General features: G+C 39.8%; 1 pseudogene; it reads left to right on the forward strand.

Moving 5' to 3' along the window:
• Positions 1 to 17,099, forward strand: part of LOC137387290 (zinc finger protein 420-like) — a 76,084-nt pseudogene that overhangs the window by 42,706 nt on the left and 16,279 nt on the right.

The following is a 17,099-nucleotide window of genomic DNA, read 5'->3' on the forward strand; positions in this document are numbered from 1 at the left end:
CTACTTCCACACCTTTTGTAAGTATTAAACTCAAAACATAATTGTGAAGAAACATCACATTTTTTGACCAGGCCGTCATTGCATCTTTTCACAAAGCTGTAATGTACTTTTTTTTGCGTCTGGCCAAAAATATGGCTTTGCTGCGACCGAGAAAGTTTTTTTTTTTCGAAATTTTTTTCAAAAATGACATTTACCAGATTATATTAACTTTAGATTACTCAAGGCATACCTGTGCTCACATAAATGCCTTTTACATTACATATAACTGAATGAATAGTGCACTCGCTATCCATGAGTGCAAGAGTGTACAAATGGTCCTTAACTACCAGGAAGGTAATAGCAACGCCTCACCATTTTCCCAGAAATTTGGTTATCAGTATAAGCAGCGTAAGCGTGGCTACGTTTCTAGTTGAAATAAAAATAGCAAAATAAAAATGTATGTTTGTATGGATAGAAAACAGGGAACATATATACTATCCATTGCAATACATAGAAGTGAGTGGCGCGTGACTATTTCCTTCCTACTTAATTATCAGATTAGAAACACTTGTAAAGGATGGAAGGGTGTCACAAAGTGTGCCACAACACTGAAGCGTCTTACAACACTGAAGCCTCCTACTACAGCTCTGTTTGTGTTTACATCTACTGCTTAATTGCCACTAGCTATCGGTAATTGTGCTAAGCAATTTATGAGTTACTAATTTATTTATTTACCTCTTTCAGTTCTGCTAGTCATTTCGTGTGTAAAAGAATTTCGGATCAATTTACATCAGCACACAAGAGCAGCTTGATATATATATGGTATTCTCTATTGTATTTCTTATCATTGTAGACTGATCAGTGGTTGGGCCGATAGTAGCAGTCGGTGCCATGGTCCTACTTGTGGGTACAATTTTTATTTGTTACTTACATAGAAGATGCCAGCGTGCACCCATCCAAATTGAATTAGCACAAGTTGATGCCTAATTGTATATATAAATATTTCAATAAAAGTAATTGTGTTTACACATCCAGTCTATTTGGTTTTTAATAATGTCTTTGGCTAAAGATAATGCGGTTATATGCGATTATAAAATGACAGTTGCCAAGGTTAGTCTATTGCAGTGGTTCTCAACTGGTGGTCCATGGACCCCTAGGGGTCCACAGGAGGTTTTGAGGGGTCCACAGGCTGGTGCCAGTATTGGTTTTTCTAGCTAGGTATTTACAGCTATTTCTGTCATAGTGGTTGGTTCAATGATATAAAACCCTAAAATGATAGACGACGGTTATCATATGGGCGGGGTTTAATGATCGAAGTCTGTTGGGATTGTGCTAGCCTGGGTTTCCGGGCTAATGCAATTCGCTGAATAGTACCTGATTTCCGGTTAGTAGTACAAAACAACACAACATGTAACCAGCAAACACGTAATTCTCTCTTTCCCTCTTCAATTTCAGCAATATACTAAGATCCATGGAAAATAAAACATTTCAACTTATTTTTACTAATTTTCAGATTGGTCGTAGTATATGCTTGAATTTAAATATAGTTTACCCAAAATCACCCAAACAACGGCTTTTTTTCCCTGGTTTTTGATTAATATTTTTCCACCTATAATATAAAATGGCAAAGTATTTTGTCGTTGTCACATTGTTTGACCTGGCCAATAAGTTGGGACAGTGGCAAAGCTGTGCAGTTTAGTTTTCATACTCAAAATCTAAATGTGAAACCAAATTTGGGTCATTTCACATTGGCAACTATTAATATCATGAACGCTTGTTAATGACAGCTGACTGATCATAATCGTGACAATATTTGGCAACTATATTTATTTGACAAAATGAAATCAGCAGATCGGTAAAATAACCAAAGATGTTTATGAAGATAAAACCATTGAAGAATTTTGGCCTTCTATGATTCATCGATGTCCACAGCCAAACATGTCCTTCGAACTCTGCTCCCATTTGTGTCTACATACTTATGCGAGTCCGCTTTCTCCTTCGTGGTTGTTCTCAAATCGAAGCGACGAAACCGACTTGGACTTGAAGATGACATGTGATGCGCTTTGTCAACCACTTTCCCAAAGATTGAGAGTTTGGTGAAAAACAAGAAGTATAATCTATTCCACTAACAAACTGAAAATTAACAGTCAAAGCAATTTAGTATAGCATTGCTTTATGTAAGTAAATAAATAGAAACATGTCAAATCTACTGACTCTTATATTATTCTAATTTATAATGTACGCCAATTTAAAATGCATTGTTATAAACACCATATATTATGATGTTTATAAAGGGGTCCATGTCTTTTAGATAAGGAGCTCAGGGGGTCCATGGCCCCAAGGTAGTTGGGAACCACTGGTCTATTAGCTGGAGTAGAGAAAGCCTTTCGCTCGTTTTTGCTTTAGCTTCCTTCGCAGGCCATATCTGTTTGCTCTTTGCTCGTTAGTGGTGGCAGGGTTGCTGCCCGTTTCGGACTTTGCTACAGACTCTTTATCTGTCGCCAATTTGTTTGAGAGTTTTGTCGACTGTTGCAGCTGACTTCTTGTGTTTGCAGGTTGTTTGTTGTTTGATTGTTGAGCTACTAACTCTTTCATATTAATTGTAAATTTGCTATTTTCCGTAGCGCTATCGCTTAGCTCATCACTTCGGCTAATGTCTATTGTTGATGCGCTAGTATCATCATCCAACTCGGAGCCACTGCTAACTTTTCTTTCCGAATCTCCATCGGTGTCGCTATCAGGTAAATAACCAAGATCTAGACTCATCTCATGACTACTTCCTCGTACTAGTGGTCCAAGAAATAGCTTGAGCGTGTTTAAATGTAATCGGAAGGGTGGCTCATCCGGGTCATCAAATTGCTGGATGTCGGCATTAGTGTCGGATATACTCTTGATTATGTATATTCTTGTCCATCGCTTAATTAACTTAGAGGTACGATTTTTGTATCCTCTGGGCGTGTAATATAGAACTGCATCACCCACTTGCAAGCTTGAAGGCTTCGCCTTCTTATCATACTGGTGCTTCTGCATGAGCTTTCCTTTCTCTATAGCTTCCCTAGCTCGTTGCCAGACCTGGGACATTTTCTCATGTAGTTGAGCAGCAAATGCTCCTGGTTCAATTCTCTCAGGTAGTTCAGGTTTAGTTAGGTCGTATGGTAATCGCTTTTCTCGACACATCAGGAGTAGGCTTGGAGAGGCGTTTATAATTGTATTTCGTGTAGAATTGTGAGCCAGTTGGCAAAATGGAATGAACTCATCCCAGTTTTTGTGATTTTCAGCTACGACATGTGATAGCATGTTTCCGATACTCCGATTGTAAACTTCAACCTGACCGTTTGTTTGTGGGTGATAAGGGGTGGTCAATTGAGGATCGACTTTTAACAACTTGTTGATATTTGAGATTACATCACTCAAAAAGTTCTTTGCTCGATCGCCGATTAGAATCTTGCTAGCTCCAAATCGACAGAAAATTCTGTTTATGAACGATCGAGCTACCATTACGGCGGATTGGTCCTTGATGGCTTCCATTCCACACCATTTAGTGAAATAATCTACCCATACCAGAATGTGTTTGTTACCTGACTCGCTTTCAACAGATGGTCCTTGAAAATCAACCGGAAGTACATAAAAAGGGTGTTGTGCCATCTGATTTTTCAGTGGTACTCTCATTGGTACTTTTGGGTTTTTTTTCTGTTAGCATGATCCACATTGGGCAATGTGACGGCCAACTTCTTTTTGCATTTTCGGAAACCAATAACGATCAGCCAAAGTTAACATTTTTGTCAGTCCAGGATGCATGGACATCACGGACTCGTGTGCCGCATGTAGCAACTCTTTCCTTTGAGAGGATGGTATTGCCAGTAACAGCTTGTCATCCTTAACCCGGTATAACACTGTTTTCACTACTTTTAAATGCTTGCTTTTCTCCTTAACGATGTTAATATCCCGTTTTACTGCATCTATTGGGAATTTTCTTTTCTGGAGATACAAGAGGATTGGTGAGAGATAGTAATCTTTTGCTTGGGCAGCTGATGTTGCCCTATCATTTTCAGTAATCTCGTCATCCGACTCGACTAAAGTAACTACTGCTCTGGATAGAGCGTCTGCAATCACATTCTCTTTTCCAGGCTTGTGGCTGATGTCAAATGAGTAGTCAGCTAGCTGCACTGCCCACCTAGCTAGTCTTGGTGATAAGTCGCCTTTCTTTACAATGAATGTGCAGACTATATTGTCTATTAGCACCTTGAAGTGCGCGTTCATGAGAAATGCCTTGTAGTGCTTTATTGAAGCTAGAAGGAGATTGGGTGCATTTTCCCATCCTCTCCCTTTTGTGAAAGCACTGCTCCCACCGCAGTTGCTGATGCATTCGTAGTCAGTACAAATTCTTGTTTAAAATTTGGGAATGCTAGAACTGGTGCTAAACATATTTGTCCTTGAGCGTATTGGCAGCTTTCTCACATTCTTCTGTCCAAATGAAGAGACTGCACTCCTTGGTGAGGGCTATCAATGGTGCCGCTAGTTTACTGAAGTTCTGCTAGTTTACCGGATGTAGGACCGGTAGAATCCGAAAAATCCTACGAGTCTCCAAACTCCTGTTTTATCTTTCGGCGTTGGAAATTCCCGTATTTTCACAGCGTTATGTGGTGACACAAAGATACCACTTTGTGAAATCACATGACCAAGATACGTTATCTCCTTTTAGCAAAAAGTAACTCTTGCTGAAGCGATATTTTATGCCTACATATCGCAAACGTGTGAATACTGTGGACAGTAGTTTGATGTGGTGATCAAAATCTTTTGAAGTGAGTAGCCAATCATCTATATAAACGCAAGAGTTTCCAGCACTAATCAGATCAGCAGTTATGGCTAACGCTAACTGTGTGAATGTGCTAGGGCTTCCGGATGCACCCATAGGCATGACTGTCCATGCGTAGGATCCCCATGGTGTTATAAAGCTACTCTTCTCTTGAGAATCCTTGTGGAGGGCTACCTGATAGAATCCGGAGCTTAAGTCAATGCTGCTGAAATACTTTTTCCTATGCATCACTTCCATGGCATTTTCTATGTTAGACAAGGCCATAGAGTGCTTGACAGTGACAGCATTCAATTTGCGGTAATCGACACAAAATCTCCAACTATCATCCTTTTTCTTAACTAATACTATTGGAGAGCTCCAATTACCTGTGCTCATCCTTATCAGGCCATGTTCTAGCATTTTATCAATCTGAGATTTCACTTCGGCTTTTAGATGTACCGGTATATTGTAGGGTCTGCTCCGTACAGGTGTTGCTCCTGGTACAGTTTCAATAACATGCTCGACAATGGTAGTTGTTCCGAGCTCTGAGACATTTTCTCCAATTATGTCACTGAAATTGTTTATCAGTGTTCTTAGTCGAACCATTTCACTATCTGTCAGATCTGTGTTCTCTTGCTTCAGGGTGTCTCCTGGGTTAGTACACTCCTTGGTTTTTGCAGGAACTGATTTCAGATTGACTATAGGCAAGTCTTGCTCTAAAGTTTCTACATTGCCTACGAACGTACCTTCTTGCAGTGTATAGGATGATGGTCCGGCATTCATCACTAGAATGCGGATTTTTTCTCTATCAACTTTACACACTGATTTTCCCATAATTACACGTCGAGATCCAGCTTTTGAATCTCCTTCGAATATGCAGTCACGTCCGTCAATGTTTGATGATTTAACCTGGGCTTTTACTAGTGTCTCAAAAAATGGAGGCAGTTCAGTGTTGTGTACAGCTTTTACTGCACAGACCATATGATCTGTCCTCGACACTGTGCAAGCCTTGACAGCTTTGTTGCCCATAGGTAGCGTCTCTCCATTGACTCGTATCGTGCATTTGTCAAAGTTATAGGCGACCACACCCAACTTGGCCAAGAAGTCAGTATCCAAGATTATTCCATGGGAACTTTTATCAGCGACATATAAACATGATACAAGCTGATACTCATGTCTTCCAAGTTTCACAAGTGCTGCGGTATGACCAACAATAGCTAATGCGTCATTGGTTACTCCAGTTGCACAAAGTCCATGTTTATGCAGTGGTGGATTTAGTTCTTGAGCAATGTTTAGTCGCATTAGGGTAATAGTGGCTTCTGCGTCTGCTAAAGCCATATAATTGCGACTGGCTATGTTCACTTTTACTAATGCATTCCTGCATCGTCTACCGCTATTGACTCTGAAAACTTGTGAGATGTTGGGTGGGTCGGCCTCTAGTCAAAATTTTTCTGTAAAATAAGTTGGAAATGTTACTTCCGGTATCATGGTCGAAGGTTCCTGGGCATGCACTTCTGATTCTGTTGGAGCAGATGATAGTTCCCAAGAGGTCGTGGCGCTACAGGGAAGTAACATGTTTTCCTGCTCATATGTGGCCAGAACTCAGATCAGATTGTTCTCACTGAGAGTCTCTAAAGGCAAAAAGATGTGAAAACTCAGTTTCAAGAACCATTTTTGGTTATTTTTTACTTTTATTTATTTATTTATTTTTTCTTTATTATATATTTATTGACATATATACATGTACAAATCTCTCCGGTTAAATCAAAGAAACTAAACATCTGCACACTCGACATCCCCTCGAAGATCCCTAGTTGTTTTTGGCCAAAAGGAGTGAAAATATTGCCCTGGTTTCACAGATGGCATGTACAATTCCCTATTTTGTCTTGTATCGTGCAGGTTATTGGGAAGAGTAAAAGTTTTTTGAATAACACCAGAACTCAACACTTTGCAATATAGCTTTATTCGGGCATCTTTTCTACGTTCTTATAATGATTTTATGTTAGTGCTTTCCCTTAATTGTGAAAAGCTTACTGGTGATCTTATGAGGTAAACAAATTTCAGACATTTATTTTGGATTTTCTCGATCTTTTTGATGTCTTTTTTCAAATGCGGGTCCCACACCTGGCAAGCATACTCAAGGCCTGATTGTATCAGAGTCTTGTATGCCACTGATCTTGTCTTAGTGTCAGCTGTTTTAAGAACTATGTAACATTCCTACTAGTCTGTTAGCTTTTGATGTAATTTTATATATGTGTTTTTCCCATTTTAATTTGCTACTCAGCTCAACTCCTAAATATGGATTAGAGTAATCATTAGTTAACTTTACATTATGTAAATAGTAGTCTTGCTGAGATTTCAGTTCACCGATGGAAAGAACTGAACACTTTGAAGGATTAAAAGAAAGTTGCCAGATGCGGGACCATTCCTCGAGAGTCATTAAATCTTCGTTTAAAACTGCACTCTCACTTCTTAAATTGTACACAAGGGCATCATCTGCAAACAGACGACATTCCGATGTTATTTTGCCTGGCAAGTCATTCACATAAACAAGAAACAGAAGCGGACCCAAAACCGCTCCCTGAGGGACCTCAGAGAGAACATGGCAAAAATGTGATTCAACACCCTCCACTGAAACAAATTGCTTCCTACTAATTAAAAAATTTCTAATCCATGATATAAATATAAAGCAAGTGCCAAGGCTTTCTAACTTAAATAGCAATTTCCGATGATTTACTGAATCAAAAGCCTTCGAAAAGTCCAGTATCAAAACATCTGTGATATGATGTTTCTCTTTATTTAAAGCTAAATCATTGAAAGTATGGATCAGTTGGGTCTCACATGATCTTTCTTTATGGAAACCATGCTGAGAGTCACACCATTTTTTTTTTGTCAAAAAATTGATGAATGTTGGAAGCTATTATGTGTTCCAGTAACTTGCAAGTAATACAAGTCAATGAGACAGGCCTGTAATTGTTTTGGTTGCTTTCTATCGCCCTTTTTAACAATTGGTTTCACCTTGGCAAGCTTCCATATATCCGGAAGAGAGCTCGAGGTCAGAGAGTACTTAAATATTTCAGTTAATGCGTGAACAATACAAGCAGAAAAAGTCTTTAGAAGTATGCCGGTTAGATTGTCTGGACCACATGATTTAGCAACTTTAATGTCATTGAGAACTTTCAGAACACCTTCCTTTTTTATTTCAAAAACAGAATCATCTACATCATATTTCTCAAAATCAGTTGGCAAAGGTTTATCGTCGTCAACAACAAACACTGACTGAAAAAAAGCAGTTGAGCATGTAAGCTTTTTCTGTTGATGAGTTTGATGTAGATCCATTTAGAGTTAGGTTGGGTATAACATCACAACCGTTGCTCTTTGCTTTTTTAAGGTGTCTGTAAAATGCCTTGCTATCCCCTGACAGTATAAAGGGTTTTAGATAGATATGTCTTTTTAGCTTGTAACACGAGCCTTTTGTTATATTTCCGTGTGTTTTTGTACCTTGTAACATTATAGTTGGTTTCATGAGTTTTCATTAAACGATAAAAAAGTTTCTTTTTTTATAGCATTTGACAAGCGTTTTTTAAACCATGGTGGTTGTTGTATAGTTTTTCTTGTTCTAACTGGCACACACATGTTTGTTTTAATGCCAGCATACCTGCACAAAATATATTGTAAATCCTATTGATGGACTTACCAGCTTTAATACAACTAAGTATATTTGTCTCACACTCCGCAAAGAACTCGAAGCCTTTTACAAGATCAGCCTTGTTGTAGGAAAATACTTGAGTTTCCCTGAAAACCTCCTGATTTTGTTGTGTGAGATCAAGCCTAATATTTATCAAACTGTGCTCACTATATACTAAAACTAGATCTTTTGCATCTTGGAAAGCTGGAGTCTGGTCAACAATTACTTCTATTACAACAATTACTCATTATTGTTCTGCGCGCTAATAGCATTTACTGACTCTCTACTGGGTCCAAACCGTGGAATACAACATTTAAGGAGGCAGCCATATCCTAGCAGTGCTATAGAAATAACACTAACAATCACGTTGACCGCTAAGGTCCAGAGTTCAAAGCCTGAGGTGACATGTCCTCCAAATAAGAAAGCCATAAAGGACATGCCTAGGACCTCTTCCTTGGACTCAATTACATTTTCCTCAAATGATCTATGGGGAAAGGTGGCCACTCCCATAGCTTGTAGAACTTGATGCTGTCGGCTGAATGTGGCCAGCATATCATTCAGAGCGCTATGATCACTGAATTCTTGCCAATTGAGTCGATGAGCGAGGCTGAAAATACTTTCATGAATCTCTACTGAATGGGCACCTAAATGGATATTTGGCAGAGTAAGGTTGTGGGTTACTTTTGCTACTTCCAGGGTTCCATCCAGTTTGTATTTATATATTGCGTCATTTAGCTGTACTAATGCCTCTTCTTGTAACTTGCATTTTACTTGCATGCTTTTGGAATGAACGACATTCAGTAGTGGGTTCAAGAATCCTCTGTGTCTTGCCACCAATAGTAACATTCATTGGAAGGTACTCGGTGCAGTTATCCTTGGGCATTGGCACAAAGTTGTACATGCCTGCAGACAGCTGGGTGCAAGGATAGACTTGCACAAAACTTGGCCGGCTTTGGCAGTTATGTTTGGATTTTTCAGCATGTATCGGGCGCTAATTGTGGGATGTTGAGACATCAGCAGGCTTACTATTTTCAGAGTAGCTGCAATATTTTGGCAAGTGTATGCATAGTTGTCTCAAAATTGTTTCCGTTGTGATGTTGCAAGATCAGTTGCTACGTCCTGTACCATTGCGTTGAGTAACGCCGTATCATCTCCCCATGCTGTATACTCATTTACAACATGATCATCTAGGGTGATATTTGGTAAAGGTGTCAAGAACCGCACAAGGAGTCCTTGGTCCGTCATGGATGCGACTCTTCCTTGACAGTCCTCGTGATGATGCAGTCCATGTTTAGTGAAAGTAAAGGCGAGATCGAAATCATCACTCACAAAATGTCCATCAAAGTATGTGCCATTGACTGAAAAGTCTGGCTCGAATTCACAGGTGACATTTTCGTTCTTTTCCCAAACGAGCATGGTGCCATCAGCCAGTAGGCAACTACCATGGTCATAGTTGCAGCGAGCTACGTCTCCTGCAGGTGACTCAAAGTACTGAGCGCCATGCCTTTTATAAACAGTTGTTTCGATTGTGCTGCATTGATCAGCACTGAAATCGTGTTTTTTGCAACAGTATTTGTATTCTGCATCAATAGGGTTCTTGGTTAGGTAAACACCTTGTCCTCCATAGAGAGTTCCATCTTTGCATTCATGGTTGCTGACCATGGTCAAACATTCTTCTTTCGTTATCGAGAGTGGTTCAGAGCTTGTTGTTTTGGTTTTTATATCAGTGAAGAAAGAAACTTCTGTGGTAATAGTTTGTCGAAATTTGCTGCATTGATAGGCAAGGCTGTTCCATTTCACTAAATTTCTTCGGTAGACCATCATGCGTAGGGGGAGCAGGTTTCAGTGTGGCATTCTGCACCCTACTATCGCAGTGGTAGTTTGTGTTAACTCGAAAAATGTGAGGACTGTCCTCTTTCCTTGATCCACATATTAATGGGCCTCTTAGGATGCATAGCTTCTCCGCCTACAAACTGACAGAGCAGTGTCATCAGCTAATGCTAACAGCAGTGTCATCAGCTAACTGACAGAGCAGTGTCATCAATGCTAATGACGCGTAAGTGGTCGGAGTTATGCCATTACCTTTCCCTTTCCGATTACGATGTCATTTTGGTTTTTCGTCCATCACCACATTTACATGTTCCTTTTCTTCTGCCAGTTGGCACAACATCTCCGCAAACTGACCATCACTCATTTCAGCTGTTAACTCAATGTTTGTGTCAAGGTCCACCGCGTTCACACCTCGCTTGGCCTTGTAGCATTTAGCGATATCATGACCAGGTATACGGCATGTGTTCAAAAGGGTCTAGACTTTTGCTGGCTATTAGCAAAGTTTCGAGTTTCACGGGGTTATTCGCTGATGTTGTATTCTTATCCTGAAATTTTGGCTGATTCTGATCTTTCGAAACCCATTTCGAGTTGCTGCCTTTCCCCGAACCATTTGATGGAAAATTATGCTTGGAAGATTCATGGCTTTTGGGTGGCCTTGCAGTTGGGCTCTAAACCAACTCAGTTAAAGCACTCATTAGCTGAGTAAGGGTTTGTAGTTGGTCAGGGTTATCCTGAACACAATTTACATGTCCTTGAGATGCTGCCACTAGCTTCTGACCTTTACCGATTGTATCGGTATACTCCACTCTTTTTGCTATGTCCAAAGCCTTTTCAAGAGACACATCTCCACTGGCCAAATTCTTGTCCTGATACTTGTCTTTGAGACCATTGATGAATGCATCTCGTATAATGCGATTTTTGTAGTCAGCTGGTATATCATCATAAGCTGATTTGCCTGCGGTCACCACCTCATCATAGAATGTGCCCACGCTCTTTTTCCCTTGTGATAGAGTAAATAGACTTCGTCCTTTCATCGGCTTATGCCTCAAAAAGGCGCTGCTCGGTTCACTTTTGAGCTTTGCATAGTCACGAATGGTGGGCTTCCGGCCTTCACCAAACCTATGTAAGTTTGATACGCTGACCCTTTTAATGACTTTGGTAAGCGCTGGGCTAGCTGCAGTTCATCCAGGCCAAAGGTCATCATTCCTATCTCCCAATGCTGGATGAATCCTTCCCAGCTCTCTGTCGGTTCATCGGCGAATGTCTCCTTCACATCAAAATTGGGTAGAATGCTGGTACTGCCTGCCTTTTGGTCATTGTTTCTGACTGATGCGGTTAGGGCGACTCGTCGCTTGGCGCTCGGTTTATTTCCTCAAGCTGGCTTTGAGCTCCTGGTCTTTGAGCCATCCGTCCTTGCTGATTCTCATATGGAAATCGAGAAAACCGTGAAGGAAGCATTCCTGGTGCGCCAAAGGTTTTGCCTGGGTGGCCATAGCCATGCCTAGGGTTGTTCGGACGAGGGTAAGCGCCTGTGAAGTTCGGCCAAGGCGCTCCATTCATTGTTAATATATAGGCCTTCAAGTCATTAGGTATAGAATTCCATACTTCTAATGCTTGATGTTCTCTGGAAATGTTTGTGTTAGCTTGAGCTGAGCTAGTCGGTGGGATTGCTTTATTTACTGGTTGGCTATCTACCACTGACTGCTGGAATTTTTGATTAGATAACCGTGCATTACACATACCTCCAGAAGCCATATTTATCGGCGGTATGGCAGATGTATCAAAAGGTGCTGCCATTTGTATTTGCTGATTTGGTTGCAGTGATGGTGGCTGAGTGATAGTGGAGGTGGTCAGATTGGTAAGCTGCATGTCATGTACAGACATGTTGGATGGTAAAGGTGTGGCTGAAGGTGCTTGCTGGGCTTGGCTCTCACGTATTTCATCCAGCCAGTTCCTTGGCCTTTGGTAAGGCGTGGATGAATGAAGAGGTGTAGATAAAGGATTAGGAGTGTATGAGACTGTAGAGGCAGTGGTGACGAGTGGGGTTGAATTGGTACTAACGGCTTCTGACGCCATCACTGTTACTGATTCAGTTGATACAGCTTTATATGTGGCTCCACCACAAGTTTTACCACCTACTAAGTTTTTGTACCAATCAGATGAAAACATTTGATGATTATATTCTGTGAGCAAATTGCAAGACAGTCAGCTGTGAAAATTGAATTAATTGATTATTTTACTTTTGGTTGAATATTGTAAAGGATCTGACTCCGGTAGCTGAGTCAGCTTTACGTCCTAACAAGGGAGTCGCAACCTGGGCTACTGGCTGACCTTGTCCGAGGCCTGATTGACCTGCCGGTGGCGGTCAAGTCAGTCCAAGACAAGAATCTAGTAGTCAGGCTTGCTCTGAAACCAAACCCCCGGCCTGCCTCTAGATCTCTATCCCAGGCTAGTCTGGATCCACTAATGGCTGGTCTTAAGACTGGATCTCTAGTGCCATGGCACACCTGATCGAGTCTAGACAAGGCCGTGGATCGCCTCCTAGCCTTCTTAGAGTCACCTTGGCAGTTCCGTCTGTTGGTTGCACTGAGTCTGCTTATACAATCAGTGAGCCAACCAGGCAGGCGTCAATAGAAGCAGTTCGTATGAGTATATAGCAGTTTATTATCGATATCTTTAATACAAGTATGCACAAGTATGAGTGAAATCAAGCACACCTCTGCCTGCCTACCGCGCTGGCTTATATAGCCAGCGCCTATCGTTTAACTCCGCCTACTGATCTATTTATATCACAAAGGAATTGCCAGATACAACATGATGGTTATGTAACAAAAAGGCAGTTCAGTAATACAAGGGCAGTTCAGTTATATAATAAAAAGGCAGTTCAGCAATACAAGGGCAGTTCAGTGATACAGTTATATAATAATAAAAAGGCAGTTCAAGCATGCAATAAGGGAAGTTCGAGAGGTTCGGTCAAACGACAGTGTGGATACATATGTGAGTGCAGTAATTAGTACACAGGCATGTCCCGGTCCTCCACAATATATTAACTGCCACTTGCTATGTAAATATTCTTGGCGAATGTGGGTTCACTAAGATAAATGGAAATTGTTTAAATAATATGAACTGCACTCAAGCCAATGGTGAATGCTCAAACAGACAAATTCGCTTTGCTTTCTTGACAATTTGTCAAGTTCTTTCAGAGCTTAGTGTGGAAATTAAATGTATTTTTAATCTACCCTTTAGTTATCTATCAAAAATTTATTGATTAGATAATTGCTAATGACACAGCGCAGTCAGGTTGCGGTTCCCTGTCAGGCGTATATTAGCTTGTCAGAATTACTCAATTCCTGTCTGATTCAACAATCTTTTAAATTGTTAAAAAAAATTTTCCCAGGCCTAGGATTTCTGCTTGCCTAGAAGTGTTATCAAGCGTTCTCCCTGCCCTATTTGCGCGGTACTACACGCGGCAACAGCAACAAGGCAACTGACCACAAGAGCAATTAATCTTTTGGTTGGATGGGGGCTTTTCCACCAGAGATCTCAAATATTTTGTATGTGCAAAAATGTTTTTACACAAGCTTGGCTGCTGGTGCACAGGACAGTTACCGGCACCTCCACCAAAACGCTCTATCTAATTATCCCATTAATTAGTTATGATAAGTATTTACAGGCTATAACTCATAGACAACTAGAGAGCACATTAACTCACAAAAGTACTTAGACTTGCGACTTGTTGCAGGGCTCGTCGGTACGTCTACCTCTGAGTGTTGTCCAACTTCAGGTCTCTGGAGCTCACCGAGATTGGGAACTGCAAATTTCTTATTCTAAAATCAACCACTCAGAGGCAGTATCTAGAAACTGGTAGGCTGTCTTTACCCTTATTTGAGCCATAAGGAATCCAATGCTGTGTGTCTTTCAAGGTTAAATTATTCATTCTTACATCAGCATTGGTTCCGTTGAAGTATGTATAATTAGATGGTAATACTTAGTTCATAGGATATGCCAGTCATGAATCGTGGCTTTTGAATCGTGGCAACTGCTTTAGCTATAGCCTACTATGTATAATTTGTAGTTCTTTGTTTCTATGTGCTAATCACTTATACTAATTTTGCACATATCACCATTAACGGGCACTAAGTATTGCAGTTAGCTCTGAAGATAGTTAATTAGATATTTATAACGATACAGAGATGCATTTGTGATTGAGCAGAACTAGCCTTCCTTCATGTGTATGGCAAGCAAGAGTGACTTATCTCACATTGAAGCAATTCGTTTTGAGCATTTAAAAGCTTATAATCACATTTCCACATATTTGGCACCTACAATACAACAGAGTAAGACATGGTGAATCTTTTGATGCCAAATAATTGTAATGTGAATTTTGTTGCAAGTCAACCTTTAATGTTTCCTATCATCTGTCCAATTTTGAGCTAAATTGTTATTTCTTTACTTGCAAGTAGATTTCATCCATACAAACCTAGTCCTCCATGATCATATAGTTTTATGCCCTTTGCTTATTTAGATAAACCAACCCAAATATTTAACGTCTGTCATGGAAGCTTTGGTCATAAAATCGATCCCAGCAACAGATGGTCGGAGTGACAGTCTCTATCCAACAGGTCAGTTAGAGAGTTCCATCAAACTACGTTCATGATAAAGATTCTCGTCTTCAAAGATTTTAGCATTATGTATTCATGTCTTCCATACCCACTTATTTCTCAGGCATGCCATCTATAGCCGTGTTGTCTGTATCCATTGCACATTTATCATTGTTCTCTGTGGCCATGCTTACTTTCGTCATTTTCTTTATTTGTATTTCCTCTTTAGCCATATCCTCTATAAGCCTGCGTGCTAATATTATTTCCTTTAGTCATTTCTACTGTAGTTATGTCTCCCGTAGACATGTCATACATCACATGTCTGCTATAACCTTGCCTTCTTAACGGCTTGGTTTAATTATCTAGTCGTAATCGGATCATGTGACCCATACTTCCTGCCAAATTGTGTGAACAATTTTTGCAGCATTTTTCAACTATCACAGGTGACCAACAGGCTTGTCATATTTATCAGAGGTTGCTATGCACTCCTTCGAGCTAAGGTTAAAAAATTAAACAAATTTTTATCATGCTATCACGTGACCCATACTTCCTGCCAAATGAATTTTGTTGCAAGTCAACCTTTAAAGGTTGACTTGCAACAAATTTCTCATAACAGTTATTTGGTATCAAAAGATTCACCATGTCTTACTCTGTTGTGTTGTAAATACCAAATATGTGGAAAGGTGATTACAAGCTCTTAAAAGCTCAAAAACGAAAAGCCGCCGTAGATTGGAATCTTTTTATTTCTCTGACGTAACCTCGAAATTTGGTTATTGTCTTGTCACGTGATGTTCTCATGTGAATTAAAAAGCCAATAAAAAGCTCAATAAAAAACTTATCTAGCACTAGTTTATGACAAACATTTCGGGTTTTACCGAAGACCCCGTATCAAATATAGATGCTCGCTACTTTACAGTTTTGTTTCGGTTTGGTCTAATTGGCGAGTCGTAATCTAATCATGTGACCCAATACTTCGCAAATAATTTCTGCAGCACTTTTCGATTACCACAAGTGACCAACAGACTCGTCATGATTATCAGACAATGATATATACTTCTTCAAGCTAAGGCTAAAAAATTAAACGAATTTTTACGGTAAGTTATAAGGTATCAGTGCTAAAAGTGACAGCATTACAATGACGATAAAATAGACGTGTAAGAACAATAGACATAGTTTTCTTGAGTGCGTTAAGTATATTTGTGAAAATATTTCGACGAATAAGGTTGCATGAAAGTGTAAACAGAAACCATCTCTCACAACTACATCACATTTGAGCCATTTTGGAGAGGGATTCCAACCTACGGCGTTTTCGTGATGGCCACGATTAACTGTTTGTTTTTGAGCTTTTAAGAGCTTGTAATCACATTCCCACATATTTTGCACCTACAACATAGCAGAGTAAGACATGGTGAACCTTTTGATACCAAATAATTGTAATGTGAATTTTGTTGCGAGTCAACCTTTAAGCATATCAGTGAGAATAGGTGCAGTTTGATACACGTGTGTATTGTAACTACCTACTATTCTATTGTTAAAATAGAGGTTTTACGATATCTCATATTCCCATGTCTGCTATAACCTTGCCTCCTCAAGCCATAGTTTATTGTAGCTACATACTATTCTATTGTGATGCTTTAACCAGCCAGCTTAAAGTACTAGTCAGGTTCGTCTTTTTGTGTAGCTCCGCTAAGTCAATGTTTGTAAGTAGTAAATTATAAATACATTTTATTGTAGATATCGAGATTAAAATGGAACCTGATGATTCATCAGTCAACACAAATAGTTTTGAAGGTAATTATGGTGGAAGAATTTTCCCATTATAACCATGTCAACTTGTGTATATCAATATAGGCCTACCGTAAAACCTCTAATTAAACGCAGCCTCTATTTGAATGCCTCTGACTGCCACTATGGGAAAAGGGTTGAAATGTTATGTGCTACTCTTTAATTGAACGCCACCTTCATTTGACCGCCACTTGGACGCTCTTTGATATTCATGAACCCATAATAGCAAGTGATCTGTAGAATGGTGTCCACAAAATTGTACTGATAATGACTCGGTTACATCCAATAACAATTAATTCTTTCGTTGTCCCGCTCCAAAGCTTTTCATTTTATCCGTTAAAACTTTGAAAGCAACACCATAGAAATAATTAATAATTGTATCAGGATAATAGTAGTTCCTTGTTTCTACTATGATCTATGT

The sequence above is a fragment of the Watersipora subatra genome, chromosome 2 (assembly GCF_963576615.1).
Source record: "Watersipora subatra chromosome 2, tzWatSuba1.1, whole genome shotgun sequence".
Classification (NCBI taxonomy): Eukaryota; Metazoa; Bryozoa; class Gymnolaemata; order Cheilostomatida; family Watersiporidae; genus Watersipora; species Watersipora subatra.